Source organism: Protopterus annectens, chromosome 14.part0 (genome assembly GCF_019279795.1).
Source record: "Protopterus annectens isolate FY-2018-M chromosome 14.part0, PAN1.0, whole genome shotgun sequence".
Taxonomy (NCBI): domain Eukaryota; kingdom Metazoa; phylum Chordata; order Ceratodontiformes; family Protopteridae; genus Protopterus; species Protopterus annectens.
In genome coordinates this window covers 653,183,793-653,209,730 of record NC_056748.1, presented here as the reverse complement: position 1 = coordinate 653,209,730, position 25,938 = coordinate 653,183,793, and the positions used below count along the sequence as shown (strand labels likewise).

General features: G+C 37.2%; 1 protein-coding gene across 6 annotated transcripts in view; it reads left to right on the top strand.

Annotated features, from left to right (window-relative positions):
* ANK3 (ankyrin 3) overlaps positions 1-25,938 on the top strand; it is a 2,432,060-nt gene that overhangs the window by 2,388,790 nt on the left and 17,332 nt on the right. The gene's annotated exons all lie outside the window — the stretch shown is intronic.

The window sequence follows — 25,938 nt, the reverse complement described above, 5'->3', positions numbered from 1 at the left end:
AGAGGCAGACCACACAATCAAGGTTTTTGTGAACCTTTCTCCGAGAAAGCCTTTCAGCACCCCAAGTGGTTGCCCAACTGCTCCACTCTGGAGGCAGTCGGGGTGGCATATTTCTTTGCATCCTCAACCTGGTACATGATTACATCAGATTCATGGGTGCTTAGAATAATATCCAGATGTTATTCAGCTCCCTTTTCTTTCCCACCACAGAAAAAGAAGAAAGTCCCCAATGTTCCACCAATTCAGTGAAACTTAGCAACCGTAAAATTTTAATAGGTGCCACTGAAAAAGAGTAATCCAACTGGTCCCCCATGACTAGTTAAAATTCAGAGTCTACTCCAGGTTCTTTTTAGTATCAAAGAAGTCCAGGGACCTCAGACCCATTTTGGATGTCAGTCACCTAGAAACGTTTGTAAATCAGACAAAATTCAGTCCATTTTGCCTCATCTGAGGAAGGATGACTGGATATGCTCTATATATCTCCATAATGCCTACTATCATATCAATATAGTGAAGCATCTTCTGAGATTTCTGCACTTCCAACTTGTAGCTAATCATTTCCCATTCAAAGCATTACTATTTGGTCTCACCACAGCCCCCAAAATATTCACCAAGATCGTGGCAGTATTAACTTTACACCTATGGCTGCTGAGGATCCAAGTTTTCCCATTTCTAGACAATTTTCTCTTCACTGCCTCCACCAAGCATCTTCTCATCACACACAGGGCTTATGTACGCCAGCTGCTACTGAAATTAGGAATTTTCATAAACCTACCAAAATGTCAACTGACTGCAATGCATAGCATAGAATGCCAACAGAACACAAAACTCCAAATAGTCATTCTCCCCCAGTCCAGGGTCCAGTCACTTTGTCTAACAGCCTTTCAGGTTCTGTATCACCCAACACCACCATTGAGACTAATCTTATGTCTCCTGGGTCTCATGGCACCCACCATTTTAATGATTCCATTAGCCAGATTTTTCATGAGAGTGTAGCAGTAGACTTTAGCAATACAGTAATCTCAATCCACACACCCTCTACATTCAAAAATTTGGATTACTCAAGTTTGCAAAAAACACATTTGTTGCTGTATAACATCTCCATCTGTGACAGAGGGTCGTCATTTCCAGACAAATTCACCTATTGCAACAGTGGCCATGGACACACCCCTTCTTGGGTGAGGAGGAAATTTTGAAGGGGAGATGGTCCAAGGCACATGGTCAACATCAGAGGCCAAACTTCACATCAATGTCTTGGAGATAAGAGTGGTCCTCCTAGCATTCCAGCCCCTTCAGGACCTCCTCCCCAAGAGTATGATCTCTGTAAAGACAGACAACATTGCTATTGCATGGTACATCACCAAATGGCAAAAAACCTGATCATGTATTAAATATGAAGTTCACTGGCTGGCAAAGGTCGCTCCAACATCTCAAGAAGCCAAAATTGCCAAAATTACAAAAAAAGATAAAAGCAAACACCACGGCTGAAGTAACGAACACAAGTAACTTTAATAAACAGAAAATAACAAACTCAGAATGGTAAGCACTTTCTCAGTCATAAGACTGCTTCTTCTGACCTAGTAATAATCAAACATTCTATCCTATTTAAAATGCAAAGTAACTAACCAAAAAAACTCACTCAATAAATGTAGCACCATTAAGTTTTTTGCTTTAGAGTTCGTAACATTGAATGTTAGAGGTGGTGATTTTAAAAATTTTTACAGAAAGGAAGGAACAGGATTGGATTATACATCTTAGTGCAGACAAATTCCCTGGTATCAATGAATGTGTCTCTTTAAAGCCTGTATTAAAAGCTCGACCACTCCCACACCGATGCCTATAAGCCCTGAGTAATAGGACAACATTTGAGAAAGTTTATTATTAGTCTTTTCTATTATCATTGTTTTTATATATTTTTATATATTTTCATTTAAAATGATTTGTTATAGTTTTATATACACACTCGTATTTGTACAAGTTTTTAATGGTACTACATTTGAGTGTGTTCATTACTTCAGCCATGGCATTTGCTTTTCTCTTTTTTGTAATTTTGGCAAAAAACTGATCATACCTCTTATGTCAAGAAACCATGAGGGTCTGGCAATGGACAATGTCTTCACAATGTTTTCTGATAGCAAAGCACATCCCGGGGTCCTCCAATGTACTGGCAGCCAAACTGAACAGGACAATGCTGATGCCTCAAGAGTGGTCCCTCAGTCCTACAGTGATACAAACAATTTTCAGTTGCTGGGGCTTACCTTGCTGCAACCCATTCGCCTCCTACCTGAACAACAAATGCAACAGGTATTTTGCACCTGATCCCTCCACAGGGAAAGTCACTAAGGGATGCTGGGGCTGACATTGCTGCAACCTAGTTGCCTCCTACCTGAACAACAAATGCAACAGGTGTTTTGCACCTGATCCCTGTATAGGGAAAGTCACCGAAGAATGCTCTTGTCCACATTTGGCCCCTGTTCCACCTGTATGCTTTTCCTCCTCTACCTCTAATGAATATATTCATGTAGAAAATAAGAATGTGAAGGACAGTGTAATCCTCATTGCCCCCTTTTGGTCCTGGCAGACTTGGTTTCCTTACCTATGGCCTCTCCTAGTACATCCACCATGGATGTTGGATAAATATCCAAACCTATTAACTCAACACTCCAGATTGCCTCCTCCAGATCAAAAGTATATGAAATTAATTGCATGGTTCCTCCACCTTTATCTATAGCCAGAGACTCCAGGCTTTCTCGAACAGCAGTCAATATTCTTTCCACATCACAAAAAGTGTCAACAAGAAAAAGTTACCATAGTAAGTAGAAAAGATTTTCAATTTGTGCCTATTCCAAAGGTCTGTACTCCTTTTCCACATCAGTTATTTCAATACTTAAATTTTTGTTGGATCTCTTTCACAAAGGTTACAGTTTTTCAACCATAAAGGTTCAGTTGGCTGTAATGTCAAATTTTCATGTAGCATGCAATGATATGTCCATAGCATCTCTGATAATCTCAAAAGCATTCCTCAGGGCTACCTTTCTGCTAACACTGCCCATTATAGACCCAGCTCCACTATGGACATTACTGTTATGTTAGAAACCTAAACCCAGGCTCTGTTTGAACCCGGTTCCACTGCAGATTTAAAATTTCTCACATGGAAAACAATTTTCCTGTTTGCAGTAACATCAGCCAGATGAATCTCAGAACTTCAAGCCCTCTCATTAAAGCCCCTTTTTTCTAGTTTTTCACGAAGAAAGAGTCTCACTCCAAACTAGCACAGCCTTTATCCTTAAGGTGGCATCCGAAGATAATTCAAACCAGTCTGTACAGTACACCCTCCAGTTTTCATTCCAAGGTATTCCTATAAAGGAAAATACTTATTGCACATGTTAGAAACTAAGATTCTATATCCATTTGACAAAAGATTTTAGAAAGGATGATCAGCTCTTTATTTCTTTTGCCAGATCTAAGCTTGGAAAGTCTGTCTTTAAAGTGACTTTATTTAGATGGCTCTCTGACTGCATTTCATTTATGTAGCATAAGAAAAATTTACCTTTATGACATCAACTAACAGTACAGTCAACCAAAGCAGTGTCTTCTCCGACAGCCTTCAACAAAGGATTATCCATTGATGATGTCTGTGCTGTGGCCACTTGGTTGACACTGCACATGTTTGTGACACTATAAGCTGGACAGACAATCCAGATCATGTTCCTCATACTCAGGAAGGTCTTTCCTTGATGACACCCAGTATGACAACTTGGCATTCTGTTCTATAGGTTTGAAATGGACAAAAACAGACAACGTTGGTTAAGAAAGTTATGTAGTTACCATGACATTAGATCCATGTTGTCTGATTTTTGTCCACACAAACTCCTCCCCTTCTACCCCTTCCAAATTGTCACCTTTGACACGCTAAACTGTAATTTCCTTTTATCAGTTAACATCATCAAGGTTCTTTCCCCGTGGTAATTCTCTAAATGTCTTTTTTCAGACTAGTGGGGGCAAACTCAATCTAAGGTACAATTTAGGAAATTATGGGTAGGGGAGGAGTCAGAGCTCTGGTTCCAATAAGCTTTGAAATCAGCGCCAAGGTTGCATCTGGTCATATCCTCTCGTATCTGACAAACCATAGATTTGCAGAAAATGAAAATCAGACAACATGGACCTAACATTTTGCTGAGAACATAACTGTCATTTTTGTCAAAATAAAGACTTATTCTCACAGCATTTGTATTGCTTATGATGTTTCATATAATATTTAGGTGTTTCAGATACAAATTAAATGTTTAATCTAAACAGTAAAGAAAATTTAGAAAATATTTTTTCCCTAAAGTACCAGGACATTTGCCAGTTTTATTTATTTATGTTTTTGCAAAACACAGATGCCCAAATCAGGAGTGTCCTGTGCAAACAGTGACAGGTAGTAACCCTATTCATAACTTCATACTAGGCTATCAGTCTGCAGACCATTACAAGCCTAGCTAATAACCAGAGGGTAGAGTCAAACCATGTAACTTTTATGTGAGAGGTAAAGACTTTAACCATTATGACTAACACTCCCCCCACTCTTCAGTTTTACTTTGTAGCTGTGATGTGGGGGGGTGTCCTACTGAAGCTGTGATATTTTTCACTGCACTTTACAGCACTGGAAAAGAAATGCACACAAAGGAAAATATTTTTTATTTACATGTTACTTGGCAGTACTAGAAGCTAATGCTTTATTTTTTATTGTTATTTATTTTTTTACTTTGAACTGCTGTTGTTTGATGGTTCTTTCGTCAGCTTTCAAACCACATCAGTTGACAGTTGTCTTGTCAGCAGTTAAAAGATCTAGCAAATCTTGGCAATTTGGCCTAGTAGTTTTTGACAAGACTTGGGGGCTGCTAATCAGCTTTACAGCATTGTGATATTACTTTGAAAGGAACATGCTATGCTGGATGGCATTCTAAGAGTAAAATTCACTGCCAGTGCTAAAATCTCTGGTACTAGATGTTCATCTAAGGGTGGGAGACTGTGTCTGCTCACCTCTTTCTTGTATTGGGTACTATGGAATGAATTTCTAGTTGAAAGTGAAATATGACAGGTGAAATGTCAGAAATTTAATGGGGGTCCCTTGTACCAATGAGTCAGTAAAGGAGCATAAACCTCTGAGCAGCAGTGGATCCCCTAAGAATAGATAAACATTGTAGCCTCTATTTCGATGTAGATAAGGCTACATAAAATATAAATGCTTCAGAAACGAGAAAAATATGTCTTAAACCTTCCCTACTCTCACTTTTAGATGGAAATAAATAGAGAGTGGAAGATTAAAGACTTCTAGAAAGTAGAAATTGGTGCCTTACACTGAGGAGAAAACCATACTGTTAAAAATACACAGGTCCACTGCATTCATATGTCTCATCTTCCCTCCCTCTACAGACTCAGCTTCAGTACTGTTCTAAGAAAACCATGCTAAAGTATTCACTAAGTACCTTTACCTGGTCTGGGAACATCTTTCTGTTTTTCTTTTGATTCAGATTTTGGAAGTCTTAGGCCTTTTCCTCTTCTTATCGCTGTCATGCCAAGAGTTTTATAACTAATTCCACAGTTTCAGTATAAATGATGTTTTGTTCCTGAGCCAGAAACAGAGATCATTGCAAAGGGTAAGTCCTTTAAAGAGATCATTGCAAAGGGTAAGTCCTTTAAAGAGATCATTGCAAAGGGTAAGTCCTTTAAAGAGATCATTGCAAAGGGTAAGTCCTTTAAAGAGATCATTGCAAAGGGTAAGTCCTTTAAAGAGATCATTGCAAAGGGTAAGTCCTTTAAAGAGATCATTGCAAAGGGTAAGTCCTTTAAAGAGATCATTGCAAAGGGTAAGTCCTTTAAAGAGATCATTGCAAAGGGTAAGTCCTTTAAAGAGATCATTGCAAAGGGTAAGTCCTTTAAAGAGATCATTGCAAAGGGTAAGTCCTTTAAAGAGATCATTGCAAAGGGTAAGTCCTTTAAAGAGATCATTGCAAAGGGTAAGTCCTTTGCTCTATATTGCAGTGAGGCCAACGCTGGTAACATCATATAAATGGGTGAGAAATTCCCAAATATAAAATACTTTTTGGTTTAATTTGAAATGCCATTTCAAAGGGGGAGTTACCTTCTTTAAATGGTGAATATGAATTGACTGTTTTCCACTTCTCTGTGATTGTTGTCTCTGAAAGCAGTAAGAATAGACAAATCAGCTCCATCATGTTTTGCCCCTTGCCACCTCAGGGGTATACCCAATATATATTCAAAAAGGAGTTAGTGAACCATTCCTGGCCAGACACTGGACATTTACCCTTAAACCATTCAGTCTGGAACAAGTCCAAAAACATTGCTACTTTTCCTGCTTTGCATTTCGAGCAAGTGGACATACCCTACCCCCAGATTCATGAACCCAGTCTTTCATGCATATAAATATATTTGTGAAGGCATTTCCATCAAAATATATAAAATGTCTGAGAAGAGGTCACACATCTCAGGGCTTAAAGTGTCATGCTTTGTGCCCATGCTGAGACGTGGGGTCTAGGACTGCTGACCAATCCACATTTAATTTGTATTTGAAAGATCCCTCATTTCCTTGATAAAAAATGGTAAATTATATTATTTACATGTTCCTTATCCCATCCTTCATGTTGGGATAGTCTCATGCAAGAACATTGATCATTGAAATTGAGGCTCCCCCTGCAGGGAGTACCCTTGTTATATTCACAAGTAATCCTATCAAATGTGTATAGACACCTTATGTTCTGGAGTACTTCGTAAACTGACTAGCTTAATTTGTGCCACTCTCCCATATATTTATTAGTCGTGTATGTCTTGTCCCCCTCTTTCCCTAGGAGCATAACCTTATTCCAAGAGACCCCTAGTTCCAGAAAAAATATATATTGGCACCCTCTTTAATCTATTAAAACTGCCTGACTTAGTCTGATCAGGAAGCCTTTGTCATAGTCAAAAGTTGAAGAACTCCCCATTGTTTCAGCAGCAAGGTGTCCCTCTGTACCACTGGCAACCAGGGTTCAAGAATGGACTGCTGTTAGGGCTGGCCAGGAGATAGAATGGAGCAGCCAACAGCCATAACAGCCATCTCTACTGTCCCAGAGTGGTTGAAGGAAACCCAGTGCCTGGGTGACCTCTGGTGAAGAACAGGGCCATGCAAGACATCTCAGAGTTAATAAGAGGAGGCAATGGTGATGTTCTGTTCTCATTACATTAGCCATCTCCACAGCTAAGGTAATTGACTAGCTGCCACAAAGATAATGGTTCCCAGTCTCCACAATCACCACTAATCAGATTTACCATTGAGGTCAACTCCATGAGAGTCACATTTGGGATACCCACTAAAGAGCAAATGGGGGATGCAGAAATGGGTGAGCAGAAGTAAGCTGTGCTGGATCAGAGGGAGTAATTAAACTAAACATGTAGAATTACAAGCATCTATAGGATTCAAGCTCTCTACCCCAAGTCTGAATGGCCTTCCACTTTTCAAAGTACCCATGATATTTTCTTAATACTTGATCATGTATGTGAAGCTTTATAGCAAGACAAGCTACCAAAGTTTTCCACTGTAGTATATAATGTAGCAAGATCATTTCCTGCAGTATTGAAATACACCAAGAGATTATCAGTGTAGATCCACCATACCTACCTTTTATCATGTCATTGGTAAGATTCTCAATGTCTCCACAAGAAGCTTAAGGTAGAGGGGCAAGTGAAAGGGGAGAGTAGGCAGCTGTGCCTTATACCTCTCTGAAGATAGAGTCCTGCTTTAATTTTAATTTTGACTTGAGTAAAGGAGCTGCTATAAATATTGTTGAATAGGTGAATTAAATCCCTAATAAACTGAAAACATTCCAGAATCCTAACAAAGAAAGCTCATTAGACTCTATCAAGGACTGTTTCTATGTCTAAACTTACAACTATGAGTAGATATTTTGGATCTGTATAATAGGATTGAAAGAGCATATAATTAAGTTTCAGAATATCTAATCTCAGAACACTGAACAGGCTTCTCCTCCACCCATATCCCCTGTCTATTATATTATATATACCAACTCTGAGATTGCTCCACATTGGGGAAAGGGCAAATACAGTACCAGATCTTAAAACATGTAGGCTTCCGGAGAAGCTAGTTTAATGTTTCAAGGATCAATCATCTGAAACTCAATCATGTGTTGTTGTGATCATATGATATAAATACGATATTTTAACATCATGGCCGTCTCAATATTATCAGTTTTAAAAATATTATTTAATGCTTGTCTTATGAATTAGTTTGACATTATCTGTGGAGAGCCACTTTATAGTCTGGAATCAGTGTAGATACAAGCCACTGTGACTGTCTAAATGTTGGATATCTTTCCCTCCTTCAGAGTAGCAGCAATTACAGCTTTGTTTTAGGAGTGCAGAACTGTCCTAACTTCCATTCCTGCATTCAGAACTTTTTAAATTTCCCCAGGAGCCACTTTTGCCATATAGGTAAAGCTGTAATGGTATGCTACCTGATTTCATGGTCTTTGCCCTGGGCAAGGCCTCCTATGTAACTGGAGCAATGAAATCTGCAGCCTCTTGTGATTCCAGAGTTGAGAGAGTACTGTTACCCTCAGGAGGTTGTTTCAGTAGTGCAACAGGTAACACTCTCACCTTTGGTGCATGAAGCTTTGGGTTCTATTCACACACCAGGAAGATTGATTGTTGACACTGCAGTGCAGCATAAGGAAGGGTGCTGCATTCCTGAGTGTGCTGTCGTTCAGATGAGACATTTAAAAGAGGCTGCATTTGCTTGAGTTGGGAGTAGTTTAGGTAGATGTAAAGGATCACTCTGCACCTATCGAAAAGAGTATAGCACAACATAAAAAACCTTATTTATATATTTCATAATTATAAACTGTACATATTTACAGGCACATACAAACATGTCTAGTTTTTTTTAGCATTTATCATTATTTTATAACATTGTCTTTATTCTTCCTTAATCAGCTCCCACTCCTCCTTCCACAAGTATAATCTGATGTTTCACAGAATATCTGCCAAAATCCATTTGCCATTAAATAAAATTGCATTTACTCTTTCATTCCAAATAACCCATATTACATAAAACACGTTCTTAACCCTTTCTTTCTTCTTACTCTAATAATATGCATACATATCTATACTGTTTGTCATTAATATTTTGAAAACAATTTTCTTCATGCATTTTTTCCAAAGTTTCGCCACTCTCTTACATTTCAAAAAGCATGCTCTGTTGTCTCTTCCTTTCCACAAAATAAACAAACTCTTTCAACTTTCTTTGTATGTGGCATATTCCCCTTTACTGGTAACTTATTTATAACCCGTCTCCATAGGAAATCCTGACACTAGATTGTCTTGGTATACCATTTTTTCCTGACTCTAATGGCTTTAATCTCTTTTTCTGGTAAACTTTCCTATGGACTTACATAATAGTATTGTTTCATCACATTATTATACCACATCCTTCTATCTTTGTCATCAATTTTTATTCACAATGTTAGTATGTTTTCTTGATAATTTTTAATTTCTTCATTTACAGATACCTTTTTCTCTTATTCTTATTCTCATCAGCTCCCAGAATTTGGTGTACTTATTTAAACATTTTCACTTTTCTCATTCTCTGTGTTTACCCACTTTAATACTCTAGAGAAGTTTAAGAATAAATAATGGGATTTAGTAACCCTAACCCCCTTTCATCTTCACTCATGGACAACACACTTCTTTTCACTGCATTTAATCTTCAATCCTATAAGAAAGAATGCACCAACTGCACAATTTCTTTTTCATATTTTTCTGGGATCATATAAACATTTCACATTTATGCTATTTTTCCCATTAATACCAAATTCACAAGATAAACCTTTTTCCTGAATGCTAATCAATACAGCCCCACAGAAGACATATTTCTTTCATTTCTTTAATCAGACCTTCCCATTGCATCATAACTACACCATTTTCCCCAAATTTTATTCCTAGCAAATACAGTTCATTCACTGAGAAATACACATACAAACCTTTACTTTTACTTTATTCAAGGTCATTCCCATTTCTTTTAAATATCCATTCAGACAAACCAATGCTTCCTTCATCCATATTTTGTTCTTAGCAACTACAATCTTACTGTGTGCATATTCAAAAATACTGGAATCACTACCTCCTCTTACATTACATATCTAGCATCTTTCATTTTATAATCTACCACTCACTATCACATTCATTACCAATGCAAACAATATTCCACTCATGGGACATCCTTGTCTTATATCACAATTTGTGCATGTTTCTTTACTCAGCCACCCATTAACATTTAATCTATTATTTTGATTTGTTGACATTCAATATCTCCTAATTCTATTACCTATTCCATTCTTCTCCATAACATCCCACAAAGCATCATGTCCTAACTGTGTCAAATGCCTTGCTAATATCAGCTACCTTAAGTTTCATTTCCTCACTTTTATTTATAATATCATCCACAATTTCTCTCCCAAGCAATAACAATTTAACATCCATTCCCTTTTATACTATATATACTTTCTTCCATAATAACCCTCATCTTTCCTTTCATTCTCATCTGTGTTATTTTCATAAAAAGATTATAATCTGTGTTATTTAGTGTGATTGGTCTCCAATTTTATATTTTGTTCTTCTCATCTTTATTCCATATAAATTTTAATATTCCATTACATAACTCTTCATAAACAAACTTTTCCTTCAACCATTCGTTCAGTACATTTACAAAGATACTCGTTTGCCAGTCCATTCATTTTTTGTACATTCCATACCCTATATCATCTGAGCCTGATAACGAATCAACATTCACTTTCCTAAATACTGTTTCCAGTTCATTAGCAAGTTCTTTTTCGAATTCTACCTTAACTCGTTCTGGATTTTTTTTTTTTTTACTTTCCATTACCTCTTATGTTCCTTCCTTTTACTCTTATACATATTTTCCACATGCTACAGTACAAATTATTTATTTGTATTTGTTTTACAGGGTAGAGCACTGATCTCCATGGACCTTTTTCAGACTCAACTCAGGAGCAGTGTCACAATACTCATAATTTGCTCTTGTATTCTTTTTATCTCTCCTTTAAATTTTTGAATTTCTCTCATTATACTATTATCCTCCTCTACTATTTTATCATTATATGCTGGTACCCCTTCCCTTCACCCTTGTAAGTAATATCTCAGCCTAAACTAAACGGTAATGCCTTATTTTTTCTTGATTGATTTTATACGTTTCTTTTTCCATACCCTAACACTCTTGCATATTCTCTAAATTCTTTAATACATTTCTATACATTTTCCCACACTTCACTTTCACTTCCTTTCTTGTATCACCCTGCAGTTGAAAAAACACTTTTTATACTTCTTTTTAAATTCAGTCCACTATTCAGACCAGTTTTTATAGAAGTCCTTCATGGTTATATGATCCTTCCATAACAACAGTACTTCCCACTCTCTAATTTCATCACATAATCTTTCATTTATTTTTTATTCCCTTTTCAATTTTAATATACTCCTCTTTTTCCATTATCTCCATCCATATTGCTACATGGTCTGAAAAAACAATCACAGTTGTATCACCACATGCTACTCCCAAGCCTTCCAGTAATACAAAATAAGCAACTTCAGATCCAAGTGCCCCCCCCTTTGTAAGTCTATTGACTTTTGTTCCACAGAGCTAATTTGCCAGTTTATCACTTCCTGTATTTTTTACACATTTCCGTGTATTTTTATATCTACCCCTTAAATCACAATTAAAGTCTTCTTCAGTTATAGTTTCATGTTAACTACCACATAGTCTAATATATGACAAAATATATTCTCTCTTTCCTTTCTAGTTATATATGCATATAATGTTATATTTCAACATGTTCTCTCTGCCTCACACTCACAAGTTAACCTTCCCATCCAGTGTCACATCTAGTATTTTCTGTGCTTTTTACACACCAAAGACACTCCAGAATAATGTTCACTTCCTAAGTTCCATATTATTTTTCCACCCCATAATTTTTCTGTTTGCAGTCTTTCTTCATTTGTCCAGAATCTTACATCCACTAACAGAATAACATTCACACCACATTTAGCACACTATCCCAATATCCCTGTCCTCATTACAGTGTTAATAATACTGTTCACATTTACAGAAGGTACTCTAAAATTGTTGCTTTTCCTTCTTTTTAGGTTTAGGGGAAACATTTTTAGATTTTTGTTTTCTTGTTTTTACTTTTTCCTCAATTTAATATGTTTCCTGGGTTTATATACAAATAATCCTGGATCCTCAAATTTCTCACTGGCTAGAACTTCAAAAACATTATTAGTATGAATCACTTCTCCTGACCTCTTTTCCTGCATGCACTCTGGCTCCTCATTTTTCCCCTTCATATTTTTTCTTCTTCTGCATTTCTTTTTTACCTAGTTCACCCTCTCCCCCAGCCTGTTTTTGTCCTTCCTCGTGTAGGTTTCCTTCCCATTCCCCTTATTTTTCATTATTTACTGTTTATGCTTGACAATCCATTCAAAAGTGTCCCTTTTTTACACAACTTGCATTCAGGCACACTCCTTTCTCCCCACACTGGTTACATGGTACCTTTCCACAATCATCAATTAAATGAGAAAAGTCCTCACAAAAGAAACTTGATTTGAACTGGCCAGTATATCTTAATGTCCCTCTCAATTATAGTGATTTATGTAAGAGAATTTTTCCCTTCACTAGTCAGATACAGGGGTAATCTTCCTGCAACCTTGAACACACAGTGTTGTAAATAATTACTGAGGTCACCAGTCTCCTGGGTACGATATAAGTGTTTGAGTATTAGTTGATGAATTGTCTGTATAAACTCATAAAGCTACTGCTATTTCCTTATGTTTGAATCCTCATTGGCGAACCATCCAGGTATAAGTGTTTGAGTATTAGTTGATGAATTAATTGTCTGTATAAACTCATAAAGCTACTGCTATTTCCTTATGTTTGAATCCTCATTGGCGAACCATCCAGGTAACTTATAAAAGTATTAATATTTTCCTGTATCTCCATCAGTGTCTGATTTTCATAACCTTTCTCCTCTTGTAAAGCTGTTTTGGGCTAATGTTTCACACAGGAGAGAACTTAACTTAGGGACACTGTAATCTTTTGCAAAAATGTCTACCTTCTTTGGCATTCTCTGGCAGTCTGCACATGCTGTCTGTCTTAGTGTTTCTGTGACCTCTGTATTTCATCAGCCTCTGCTGTTAAATAGATTAGGTTTACTATAAAATAAAATGCATAACCTTTTCTACCTGCTTCCCTTTCTTCTGTGCTCCATTCAGGCAAAGATGAGTTTCCCCTTCATTCCTTCTTTGCTTCCTCTCTCTCTCTCTCTCTCTGTCTCACACACACACTTGTCTTATGTGTATGTCCTGTACTTTATCTGGATGAATTTCTGCCTCTTTTTAATAGCTGATAACTTCCTTTTATTTTCAGAGAGATTTTCATATATATTTTCCTTCGTACACAGATGTTTTATTTTATTGGCTTTGTTGTTATTATTATTACTACTACTACATCTGGTCAGTGCATGTTTCCCCTTCCTTTTATTTTTCTTTGTTTTCCTTAATGGGGTTGATATCAAAATTGCCTCTTGTTCTGTAAGTCCTGGGTCACTGCTTCTTGAAATCGTCTTTCTTGAGACAGATATCTTTTTTCCTCTTTCTCTTTTCTTATCCTATAAAATAATGAAGTTGAAGTGTTTTCATTACAAAAAATTTCAAACAGTCCCTGTGTGAGTCTGTATTAGCCACTGTCCATTTTAAGGATACTGTCTGTCCTCTCAAAGTAGATAGTGCACTGCCCCATACTATTTGCTGTTGCATACAGTAAGAGACCGGTTTCCTGATGTTCTTACAGCGCATACAGGACTCATGCCTCAAGCCTTTGTCCACTTATAGTATGGTAAACCACTCCATGCCCACTTCTGGTGGTGCACTTGAAAAATCTGTTAATGACCTCCACAAGTTGTATGCAGATGTGCAGGTTTATGATTCAGGATTAACCCAGCAGTCTGCAAACAGGTCACTGGAAGGTTTAGGCATGTAGTCATGTCCACTTATCCTTTAATGCTTGCATTGCCCTTCATACACAGCTGTGAATTGTCATACAAGGAAGACAGGGTTTCAGAGTTGTGTCACACAACCACCTCATTGGTGTGCACTGTAATAAATGATCTCTAGTCTGCTGTGGCAGACGTACTATGGTACAGTGCTGGTACTATGAAAAGCAAACACATACCTGAAAAGTAGTATGCCATACACCTGGGTGAGCAGTGCATTGACAGGTATAAACCATCATAGACTGTACCACAGAGAAAGATGAAAAGTCAGCAAGCAAAGGAGAGTAGTAGTGCTGAAATTGAATTCATCCTCAAGTCTGGGTGAGTACCTTGAGAAAAAATGAGAGTGTAGAATCCTCAAAATACGGAAGCATTCCTGCAATGGGGCCAGGCCAGGCTCAGGAGGAGGATGCCCCCCCCCCTGTTGTAGAAGGAAGTAGCAGTCCACAAAAACGAAAAAAATTGATTGGCCAAAGAAGAGCCATAAAGACGATAGAGTGGACTATTGAGGATAAGAAATAAATAGTGTATTGTTACTATTATGTAAGAAGCCCAGAATTTCCAGACACAAGATATACAAAATGATTAAGAGAGAAATTAGAGGAAAGAAAAATACTTCCGCAGGAAAAACTGTCAGAAGCTTCAAATAAAAAATTTGCGTTCCTTAATAGATTTTTATAAAACATTATATAGATCAAGAAATTTTGATCTCTTTGGAAAAAGAAGCATCTGAGGAAGTGAGAAAATATAAACAACAAAACGTAGAGATATTTGAAAAATACAAAAAAGAAATATGGACATGGGAAAGAGAGAGAGATTTGATATGGTGCAATATTTATGTAAAGGAGAAAGCCAAGTTAACTAATATAGAGAAGGCAGTCTCGAAGATATTCAAAGAGAAATACAGGCAAAGGCATCCAGATATAGAAAATTTCACAGTAAAAAGATTAATAGCACGAAGATGTAATGTAGAAAAGACGATTAGTAAAGCAGAAGTTAAAGAAATAGAGGTTGAAGTTATGGAGTTCTTGCGAAGTGAAGGATTTAATGTAGAAGGTCTAAAACAGACTACATCACAAATCAACATCAACAAATGTAAAATAAATAAAATAAATAATAAATCACAGCATGATGGAGTGAGTCCCCAAAATAAGGAAAAACAAGAAGATCAGGAGACATGAAGAAGAAATATGGACAGGGGAAAGGAAAAGTGATTTAATATGGTGTAATATTTATGCAAAGGAGAAAGCAAAATTAACCAATACAAAAAGAGCAGCACCAAAGATATTTGAAGAAAAATATAGGCAAAGGAATCTGGATATGGAAAACTTTACAATACAAAAATTAGAAGACTAAGAGGAAAAGTAGAAAAGAGATTAGTAATGGAGTAGTCAAAGAAATAGAAATTGAGGTTATGGAACAGCGGCAAAGAGAAGAATTCAATGTAGTAAATCGAATACAGAAAGCACCACAACAGGATAGGGCAATGGATATCCAAATTAAGGGGAAACCAGTGGAATAGGAAGCAGTTGGTCAGGTGCCATATCTAGATATTTTGGAGCCTTCCACAGGAAACCAGTATAAATGTTCACTTGAAGCTAGACAGCAAGGAAAGGAACAGGAAACTGTGGCAACTGATGCAGTCGATGTTGAGGAGTGATAGGCCAGTGAGTTCCCATATGACAGAGCAACAGATGACACAGGATGAAATTGAAGAGAATGTGCCATAGGAAGATGCTATAGAACTTTCTATAGAATGCCCGCAGGAAATGGAAAACAAGGGATGTACCCTCAGTATGGAAGAAAATGAGTTAAGAGAAGAGTTGCTTGATTTAATAGACAAAGACAGATATATCAAGATAAATGAGAGAAATTGAATGCGGAAGTTTAATAAAACACCAAAAGTCAGCAGCTTGATAAAACAAATGAACACAGTAATTAGGACTGTCTATAGAGATCCATGCGATATAACAGAAGTAAACAGACTATATTACTGTGCTGCTAAATTAATAACTGATAAAGTTCTACCACAGGAACTTGGGGTAGTGAGGGAAAGGGTGGTGGCAAAAGTGAATACCATCATGGAAATATCGAATAGAGAAAACTGTAAAGCAGTTAAGACAAGAAGTGTCATTGTTAGAAGATTATAGAAGAGAGAATAGATCAACAAACATACTTAGAAAGGTAGATGCGATAAAAGCAATGCGCAGTATTAGAACAGACCAGGATCTACTGTGCACTATTGGAGATAACAAACTAAAAATTTCAAAACAGGCGGAATGATTTAGAAGATCTGAAGATAAATATAAGGGAAAAACACAAAATAAGCAATTCATTGATGACCCAAAAAGGTTTTATAGAGAATTGGGAAATAAGGTAAAAGGAACTGAAAGACCGCCAAAAAAAGAGGAAGTAGATACATTTTGGGGAAGTAGCTATGAAGATCCTGAGGAACATAACAAAGATGCTAAATGGATAGAAGAAGTAAAAGATGGTATAAGAAGCTTAAAGGTACAGGATATGAAATGGGATGAAATAACAGCCAGAGAGATTGAAATAAAGTTGAAAAAAGCCTCTAACTGGAAAACCCCAGGCCCAGATGCAGTACCTAACTTTTGGCTTAAAGTATTAACTTCTTTACACGAGGATTTAGCCATGAGTAAGAGCTATTTATATGCGCACCCTGAACACACACCGCACAGGTTAACGACAGGAAAAACAATGCTCTTACTTAAGGGTGAACCTGCAAATTGCTTTAAAAAGTATAGACCAATAACTTGTCTTCCAACGACGTATAAACTATACGCAGGAATTGACGCTGACAGAGTTTATAGTCATTTAGAAGAAAACTCACTTATGGCAGTAGAACAAAACGTCAATAAAAGAAAGTCATATGGAACAAAGAATCATTTATTGTTAAACAAAGTTATAATGGAGAACTGAAAGAAGGGGAAGAATCTAAGTATGGCATGGATTGACTACAAAAAAGCATTTGATAGTATCCCACATTCATGGATAAAAGAGTGCTTAAAAATGTATAAGATACACCCTACACTGATTAACTACATTACAGTAACCATGAAACAGTGGCAGACCACTTTGCAATTAAGCCATGATAAAGGACAAATTATTGTCCCAGGGATAAAAATTCAAAGGGGGATATTCCAGGGTGATTCTTTGTCACCGTTGCTGTTCGGCCTTGCCATTAATCCATTAAGCTGTTTACTTAACAGATTATGCCATTGCTACAATCTGGCTCCTAGAAAACAATAAAGCCTAATGACCTCTCATTTTCTCTTTGTCGATGATTTAAAACTGTATAGCTCATCAGATGAGAAACTGAAAGCACAGCTGCAGATTGTCAAAACCTTTTCAGATGATATCGGAATGTCATTTGGTCTTGATAAATGTGCAAAAGCAACCTTTAAAAAAGGAAAACTGCAGCACCAGGAAAACATCAGTTTGGGACAAGAATGTGATATAAAAAAACTTGAGCAAGAGGGAGTGTATAAATACTTGTATAAATACTTGGGAAATGATGAAGAATCAGCAGTAAAACATGAACAAATGCAAATAAAACTCAGTAAGGAGTACTTTGGAAGACTTAAATTAATTCTGAAAACAGCATTAACATCTCAGAACAAGATCCAAGCTATAAATCAATTTGCTCTTCCTGTCCTAACTTATAGTTTTGGAGTGATTGACTGGCCCCAAAAAGTGTTGGCTAGACTGGATATTAAAACAAGAAGGATGCTTCATGCTCACCAAATGATTTATAAAAATGAGTGTATACCAAGATTGGATGTGGCCACGGTGGTGCAGCGGTTAGCATTGACGCCTCACAGCAAGAGGTTCTCCGGTTCGATTCTCGGCTGGGGTGCCTTCTGTGCGGAGTATGTATGTCCTCCCTGTGGCCGCTTGGGTATCCTCCGGGTACTTAGGTTTCCTCCCACATCCCAAAGACATACAGTAGATGAATTGGACACTCTATATTAGCCCTAGGTGTGAGTGTGTGCCTCCTGTGGAAAACTCCACTGCCAATCATGAGCGGACAGATTATCCACTGTGGTGACCCCTAACCAGGAAAAGCCGAAAGAAGAAGAAGAAAAAATGTATACCAAGATTATATATTCCTCGTTCCAAAGGCGGGATGGGCCTCCTTGAAATTGATTACATGTATAGATCTGCAGTCATGGGACTCCACACATATCTACTGACCTCACAAGATCCAAATGTAGTGAAAGTTTTGAAACATGAGGAGAATAAATCTAAGGTGACGTCTCTGCTTAATTTAGCAGAAGCATATCGACATCAAGCAGGTATGGAAGGCATACCAGAAGTAGATAAAAACCAGGCAGCAACTGAATGTGTTAAAAAACAAAAGAAAAACTATAAGGTGAAAGACCAGATGAGAAGGCAAGAAATGTGGAAAAAGCGTAAATATAGTTGCAAGTATAGAGAACTTCTGGAAGAGCCTCATGTTGATCAAGAACAAATGCAGGAATGATTAGGGTGAGGTGAATTTACATCAAGAAATGAAAGGTTAATATTGGCAGCCCAAGATAGTGGGCTACATACACAGTGGTTTGCAAAGTCCATTGAACATGTGGGAGAAACAGACATATGTGGGTTTTGTAAAACTGAATTGGAAGCAGTCACACACCTTGTTGCTGACTAATGACAGAGGGACTGTATACTGAAAGGCATAATAATGTGGCGAGACTGTTACACTGGAGATTGTGCAAACATTATGGTATCAAAGTGGCTGAAAAACACTGGAAACATGAGCCATAAAAAATCATAGAAAATGATGAAGTTTATATCACATGGGATCATCCAATACCAACAGTTCAAAAGATAGATGCTAGAAAACCGGATATAGTGGTCCAAGAAAAGAAGACAAAAGTAGCATTGATCGTTGAAATCGCCACACCTAGTGACTACAGTGTTTTATGTACAGAGAGACACAAAGTCATAAAATACCTTGATCTGCAGGCAGAAACAAGAGCCATGTGGAAGAAAGATACCCAGACAGTTCCAATAGTAGTAGGAGCAACTGGTCTTATAAAAATGATTTCACAAACGTATTTAGATTTGTTACCAAGTCATGTAACACCGTACGAACTGCAGAAGGAGTCATTACGGGGCATATTGTGGGTGCTGCGAAGAACACTTTTGGCTAACATCAAAGAGTGAAACAATACTAATTTCATGATTTTTAATCATACTTAGACTTAGGAATGGGGTCCATTCCCATCATGGTATTAGAAACCCAAAAGACTTGGAGAAATTAAAAACTAGCAGACAGGATGCACAACAGGTTCCATAGTATACCACGCAACTGCTTTCACAACTGGTGCATCTTACCAGGCTGATCTGGTTGTGTTGGTGGTACATATAAAGAGAATAGGAGACATAATGAAGGTCAGCAGAAGTCTGTATGCCGATATGCCTGTGATAACACTTGTTGCACATGTTCATACCATACTGCCAGTGTCTTTCACTTTGAAGATGTATAACTACTGTGCAGTTATGTGCTGTAAACCGTGACTGTATGAGAGATTATTACATTATCTGACTGCAACTTCAGAATAAGGATATCAGTGCTGCGCGGCAGAGTGGCATTCACTACTTTGTGTATTGTACGGCATTCTGACCATGTGCTCTTGGATTCCAATGTCAGTATTATGTAGGATGGCACTATTCTAGTAGATTGTTGCATGAATTATAGCTGCCTCCTATCATAAATCATAACTTTCATTTATTTATTTATTTACTTAACAACACTTAATTACTCATTTAGACAAGGAAATTCCCACTGGGGCAGGGCAAATTTCAGTGGAGTACAAGGAAGAAAAGTCTCAGTGCACATTAAAAAGTAGCAAAGCTTAGAGTAATAAATAAGTCATTCTATACAATTGCAAATTTAAATTATAGTGTCAGTTATGAAAACTATCTACATCCATTCAAGGGTAATTTAAATGATAATACAGGTTACAGAAATGAATTGTTATATACATTTGAAAATTCTTGTGCAGGATATTTTAATGAATGGTATTTACATGATTTTTTTTCATGAGGTATCAATGGATGTAGAGGTTGGTACATTCAGTTCAAAGGATGCTTTGTTATACTTATGAAACCAAACTAGGTGTGTTATACAATTAGGAAGGACATGCACATAGGATATCTCACTAATTTGACAAGCTCTGAACTTTCTTAGTAAGTAAAGGGTAGCTATCACAATTCAGCAGGCCCATCTGAGAAGTGAAGCAGATGAAGACTTTGTATAGGGAGCAGTGATCGCTTTATCTAGTTAAGAGTGTATGACAAATGTGCACTGTTGCCTTGGGGTATGTCAATACCTGCCACACCTGATGAGTTCCTTACTGTACAGCAGGAGAGCAGAGTTACGACCACTGACTTCTCAAGATTATACCCTCTGTACTCACCTGAGCGACTTGTAGTGTTATTTTGCCAAAAGCAACTGAATCTTGACTTGCATAATTTGCCTTCACACACAGACATACAGTGATTTCCCTAAGGGGCTAATAATACTTTTTCAGCACAACCACCACTCTTTTCTGCTTCCAGACAGATCAGTGTGGCACTCCAAGGCCACAGTTACTGAATATTGTTTTTCATGTTAGTTTTTGGTAGTTGCAGCAACGTAATTTCCTTTTGAAGTATGAATGCCAACACTTATATTTCACCAGTCCTATTTAATTACCCTTATGCAATTCAATAATCAGCCAATCACAAGGTTTTATAGTTTAAAGGTAAAATATTTAAAATTGTGCTATAAGCGATGATAAGTAAATATACAGAAATCATACACCCTTGTACAGGAAAATTTAAGTAAGCATTCTTTAACAGAAGGCCCTACCTGCACCTACTATTATCTGAAAATAAAAGTGGTTATTGTTAACTTGTACGTTTACTTAGTAGCTGAAGAAACACAAAGCTTTTCAAATATTACCTGTGACCCTGGGAGTTTTCACAGTTTCTCTCTCATTGTTCATGCAGTAGTTTCCTTAAAGTACATTCACTGCTCTTTGGCCTATTCAAAGTTCCCAGAGTACAGACGCAAATAAACTACATTACTTGCTGATGATCAAAGGGGTGTCCTGGGATGAATCAACATTAACAGATTAACAGATAGACAGCGTTCCCCTTCTACATTTGATCTACTGCCACTGACTCTGCCATTTCCTGCTAGTCAACATTGATATCTGTGCCGAAAATTCAATCATTTTATGACAGTATTGCTTGTCTGACATGGAGTAATAGATTATGCGAGACTAGAGTGTGTGTGTGTGTGTGTGTGTGTGTGTGTGTGTGTGTGTGTGTGTGTGTGTGTGTGTGTGTGTGTGTGTGTGTGTGTGTGTGTGTGTGTGTGTGTGTGTGTGTGTGTTTATTTATATCTGAACACAGTTTTATTCTCCCGCACTTTTATAGGTTCATAGGTTCATAGGTTCATACTAGGCTATCTGCCCAAGGGCATTTATAGTTTGAATAAAAACTATGCCTATTTTGTTACATCTTTGCTGAAAAATAATTATGTGCCTCATAGTTGTGTACAAATTTTTGTTAACACAAAGCAGATTTATTTAACATTTCAATATAATGGTTTCTACAGCACATAAGTGGCTGTCAGTGTTAGGCAGCCTTTCATTTATTAAGTATGTTCTGTCTTTCCAGTTGCATCCACTGGAAAGCTGAGCCGTAGATAATTAATGATCATCTTTTGCAAAGATAATTAAATATGTGTATGGCAAACGTGCAGTGCTTTCCCACCACTTGCAGTTCTTATGTCATGATACCAAGCTGACACCTTCATGAGAGTGGAAGTTTTTGAAATGAGCCTTTTCTGAAATGAAGAGCACACTGAAAGTGGGATTTTTTTAACTATATGGGTTCTGTTATATTTATCCGGAAAGGAGTCAGGGGTATGGGATTTATACCTTAATAAAATTAACTGAATATTTTTAATTTTGGCAGAAGCTTTTTCTGAGCTCTCAGAACTTTGGCTGCCCTGCACAGAAGCATAGCTGGCTCAACCGTGCCCCATGCCAGTACCATGAACTAGCACCCCTCCCGCGCTTCAAGTGAAGGACAAAAAAAAAATACTGTATTAATCCAATCGCTATACTGTAGCTGTTGGCTTATTACAGATCCACCTCAACTTCTCCATTGAAGAGCAAATAAGTAAATAAATAAGTAAATAAAATGGACATTCATTCTACTGGCACACCAACCAGGTGGCCAGATGCATAACATGCCACTACCTCCTGTACAGCCATTTAGGTCCTATTTTATTATAAATAATTTCTTCTTCTTATAAACTGTAGTAAATGGTTTGCTACAAATATAGCAAGCAGTTGCTACAGTTTATACCCTGCCTGCACAGAGCGCTAGAGTGCTCAGGATTTAGTTTAAAAAAAAAAAATGTCATTTTACTTTTATACTGTAGCAGACTGAGTGCTGCAGTTTAGACCACACACAGAGGGCTACAGTGCACAGGTTTGACCACAAATGCAATGCCAGCTTTTAAAATCGATATTGCATTAGAGATTAGGATCAGTTGATCACACCCCCCCCCCCCAGTACTTTGCACACAGTTCAGTTACCCCTTTCTTTCTGCCCTAGCTACACTACTGGTCCTGTAAAAGGACTCAGTATGAGACCTTGCTCTGCTACTTCTATAGTTTTCTTTCTCTGTCCCTTTCTATTTCTTTTTTGTAATCATAATCCTGTTCTGGATTACTATAAAGTGTAATATGGACTTTTTCAGCTAATTATGAAGCCCTCAAATGGTATATCTTGCTTTATTCTTTCCACGTTTTATTTTTTCATGTTGTGAAATGTCATCTCTTTGATCAAACTCATTGTTACACGATGTTCGTCACTGAGGTTAAATAAACAGTATTCTAATTCTGAATAAACAGATCAATGCTGTGCAGAATGTTCACAGAGCTTCTATGATGTCCCCAGTTTTGAAAAAGGTATATTTTCTTACCATCTCTGTCAGTAACTCTTACACTATGGATACCAGAGGATTTAAGCAATAGCAGTACGGTATCTGAAACAGCTAGGAAATGTGTTAAGAGCTATGATTTGTATTTGGTAGGCAAGTGGCTGTACTGGAAATTAGTCTGCCATTCACTTATCAGTGTGGCATAGTCTGAACATTCTGTTGCATATGTAGTTTAGCTGCCTCTGAGTTTTAACAGGAAATCTATATGAAGATTAAGTCATTGGGACTGCAGTATGTAAAGGAGATAATCTGTGAACACCCTGTATTGCTAGAGCTCAGTTTTTGTATTTTTTAAACTTTATCAGTAGTTTTAAAATACTAGTATGTTCGCATTTTTCTACCAAGTCATGATCTGCACACCATGATCAGCCTTTGTGGATATAGTGATGCTAGATAAATGTGGTATAAAAGGCTAGCCTCTAAGAAGAGTTGTGTTCCATGCTTTGGAAATTACTGGCAAGTGAAATTTCTTTCAGGTGTAAAGAACATGTTGAAAGTACTTTCAGCGAGTGCTGAATGATTGAGGAAAACTGGACAAAAAAGCTTTTACTGACAGTACAGTTCTCTTTTTGCTCCACTGTTGTTTGAATTCAGAGTAGGTATATTTAAGTTTGAGGGTAGACCCCTACATGGGGGTACATTGAAGGCTTGCTACCCTGCAAATAAATATGCCTCGAGGTTTGCCAAAAGTTGTTTTAGCCTTTTTTCGATCAGTTGACACATGACGACAGAGTTGTTGATAGATTGACAGAGTTCCATATAGTAATGCCTGTAGAATGCCCCTGTAGAATTTAATTCTCCTAAACTACTGATTGCATCTGAGCCTCATTGTCCTCTTAATATCATGACCTTACAGGAGCATTTCTTTCTTGATGCAACACTATTGCTTTACATCCTATCATTCTGTCACCAATGAAATCTTACATGTTCCCTGTTTTCCATCTCCTGATGCTACTTTTTCAGTGTTATGTATTTTAGATGCTCATTTTTGTCTATGGGGCAGTTCTGTTGAGGTTCATTGTACAGGACTAAGAAGTTTTTGAAGTTATCAGTGAATTTTCTTTCTGTGTGTTGTATGCCACAAAGGTACAGACTGCAGCACAGTGGTGTGTATTGTCTTGATGCATTAATAAGAAAATGCAGTAGCAGCTGTACTTTATTTAGACTATTGCTTTCCAAACGTGTTACCACACAAGCAAAACTTTCTTTTTGTTGCATCTGGGGATGATATTACCATTGCACCTCTTGGCAAGCTGTAAGATGATTAGTTAACAACACAAATATTAAAGAGAGAAACTGGTAATTAGGAATTCATGCTGTTAACATGTCATGTAGCATCGGAACATTTACTTACACAGCTGACACATGCACATAGCATTTATTTATTTTCACTCACCTGCCAACAAGTAACTCTTATCTGTATGATATGCCCTTGGGAAAACATTATGTATCTGTTTTTTGTTAGTATTTTCCATGAAGTAGAACTTGGAAACCTGGTCTGGTCTTAGAGGTCATTTGGGTTTGTAAGATATCAAGTCATGCCTGTCATCTGTAAGGTCCATGTCCTACCTTCATACTGGACTTCTATGACATACTTAACAGCTCGGCTATTAACATATTAACATCATATACTAAGATGCAGAACTTTCTCAAACCTTAGCATTCGTGGTAGATATTCCTAAAACACACAGAAGTGTTCTGTCATTAACTTTCGCTGTCTTACTGGTGTGACATTCTACAGTTTACTAAAGTATTTGAAAAGTACACCTGTTAGCATTTCCAGATGTGTGAATTCTAATAGATAGACATGAACATTTTGGAAGAGAAGCCTCATACATTTATTTTTGCACTCTGAGAACATTATGATACCAATTTTGTTGTCACTTGAACCAATACTTTCAAATACAGTTTCATGTTAATCAGTGTGCCTATTTTGGAGTGATATCATAACTGTGCAAAAGTTGTGCTATAACAAAGCAAGTGTTTCTCAGCCCTTGCATGATATAGATTTTTGTTAAATCGGTTAAATGTGCATTATCTTTTTCTCTGAAATGAACTCAAACTGCATTAAGTATCCTAAAATAACAGTTGCTTCGTAGTTCAGAATAACTTTTCCTTGCAGGAATTGCTAAATATTCATAGTGTAAATAAGGTGAAGGTTATTTAACCAGGCTTTACATTTTACAGTGAGTTTATGATAACAGATGACTTTCCTTGAACCCTTCCATAGTCCAAGGTCTTTAAAATCCTTTAGAGAAACTATGGAAAAATGCCAGTAGATGGGGTCTACTTCACTTTGTTGAAAAAACAATTTGTTGAACACTATTCGTCAGAGCCTTAATCCATCGAACGTTAATTTAAGCAACATTTTTCCCAGGGGGGGGGAACATGCTTGGCCAACCAAACAAGCATCACAAAATTTAAAACCCAGCCAGGTTGGGGGCTGTACCCCCCAAATGTCCCACACACACTCCCCTAACTAAATATATCAACTCTGAGATCACACTACAGTGGGGAAAGGGGCAAATTCCCAATGATGGCCAAAGGTTTTACCCCTGGGAAAACTTTTGCTTAAATGAATATTCGATGAATTAAGGCTTCAATGAACAGGGTTCATCAAAAAGGTATTCAGCAAATAGGTTATTTGGCAAAGTGAAGCAGACCAAGCAGAAGTATACAAAGGGTGATTTATTTCATTTTCTGGTCTTGTCTCATCTAGACTTTTCTTTCACAAATTATATCCTTAACCTCAGTTGGAGTGTTTATTAACTCGCAGTTACTTGT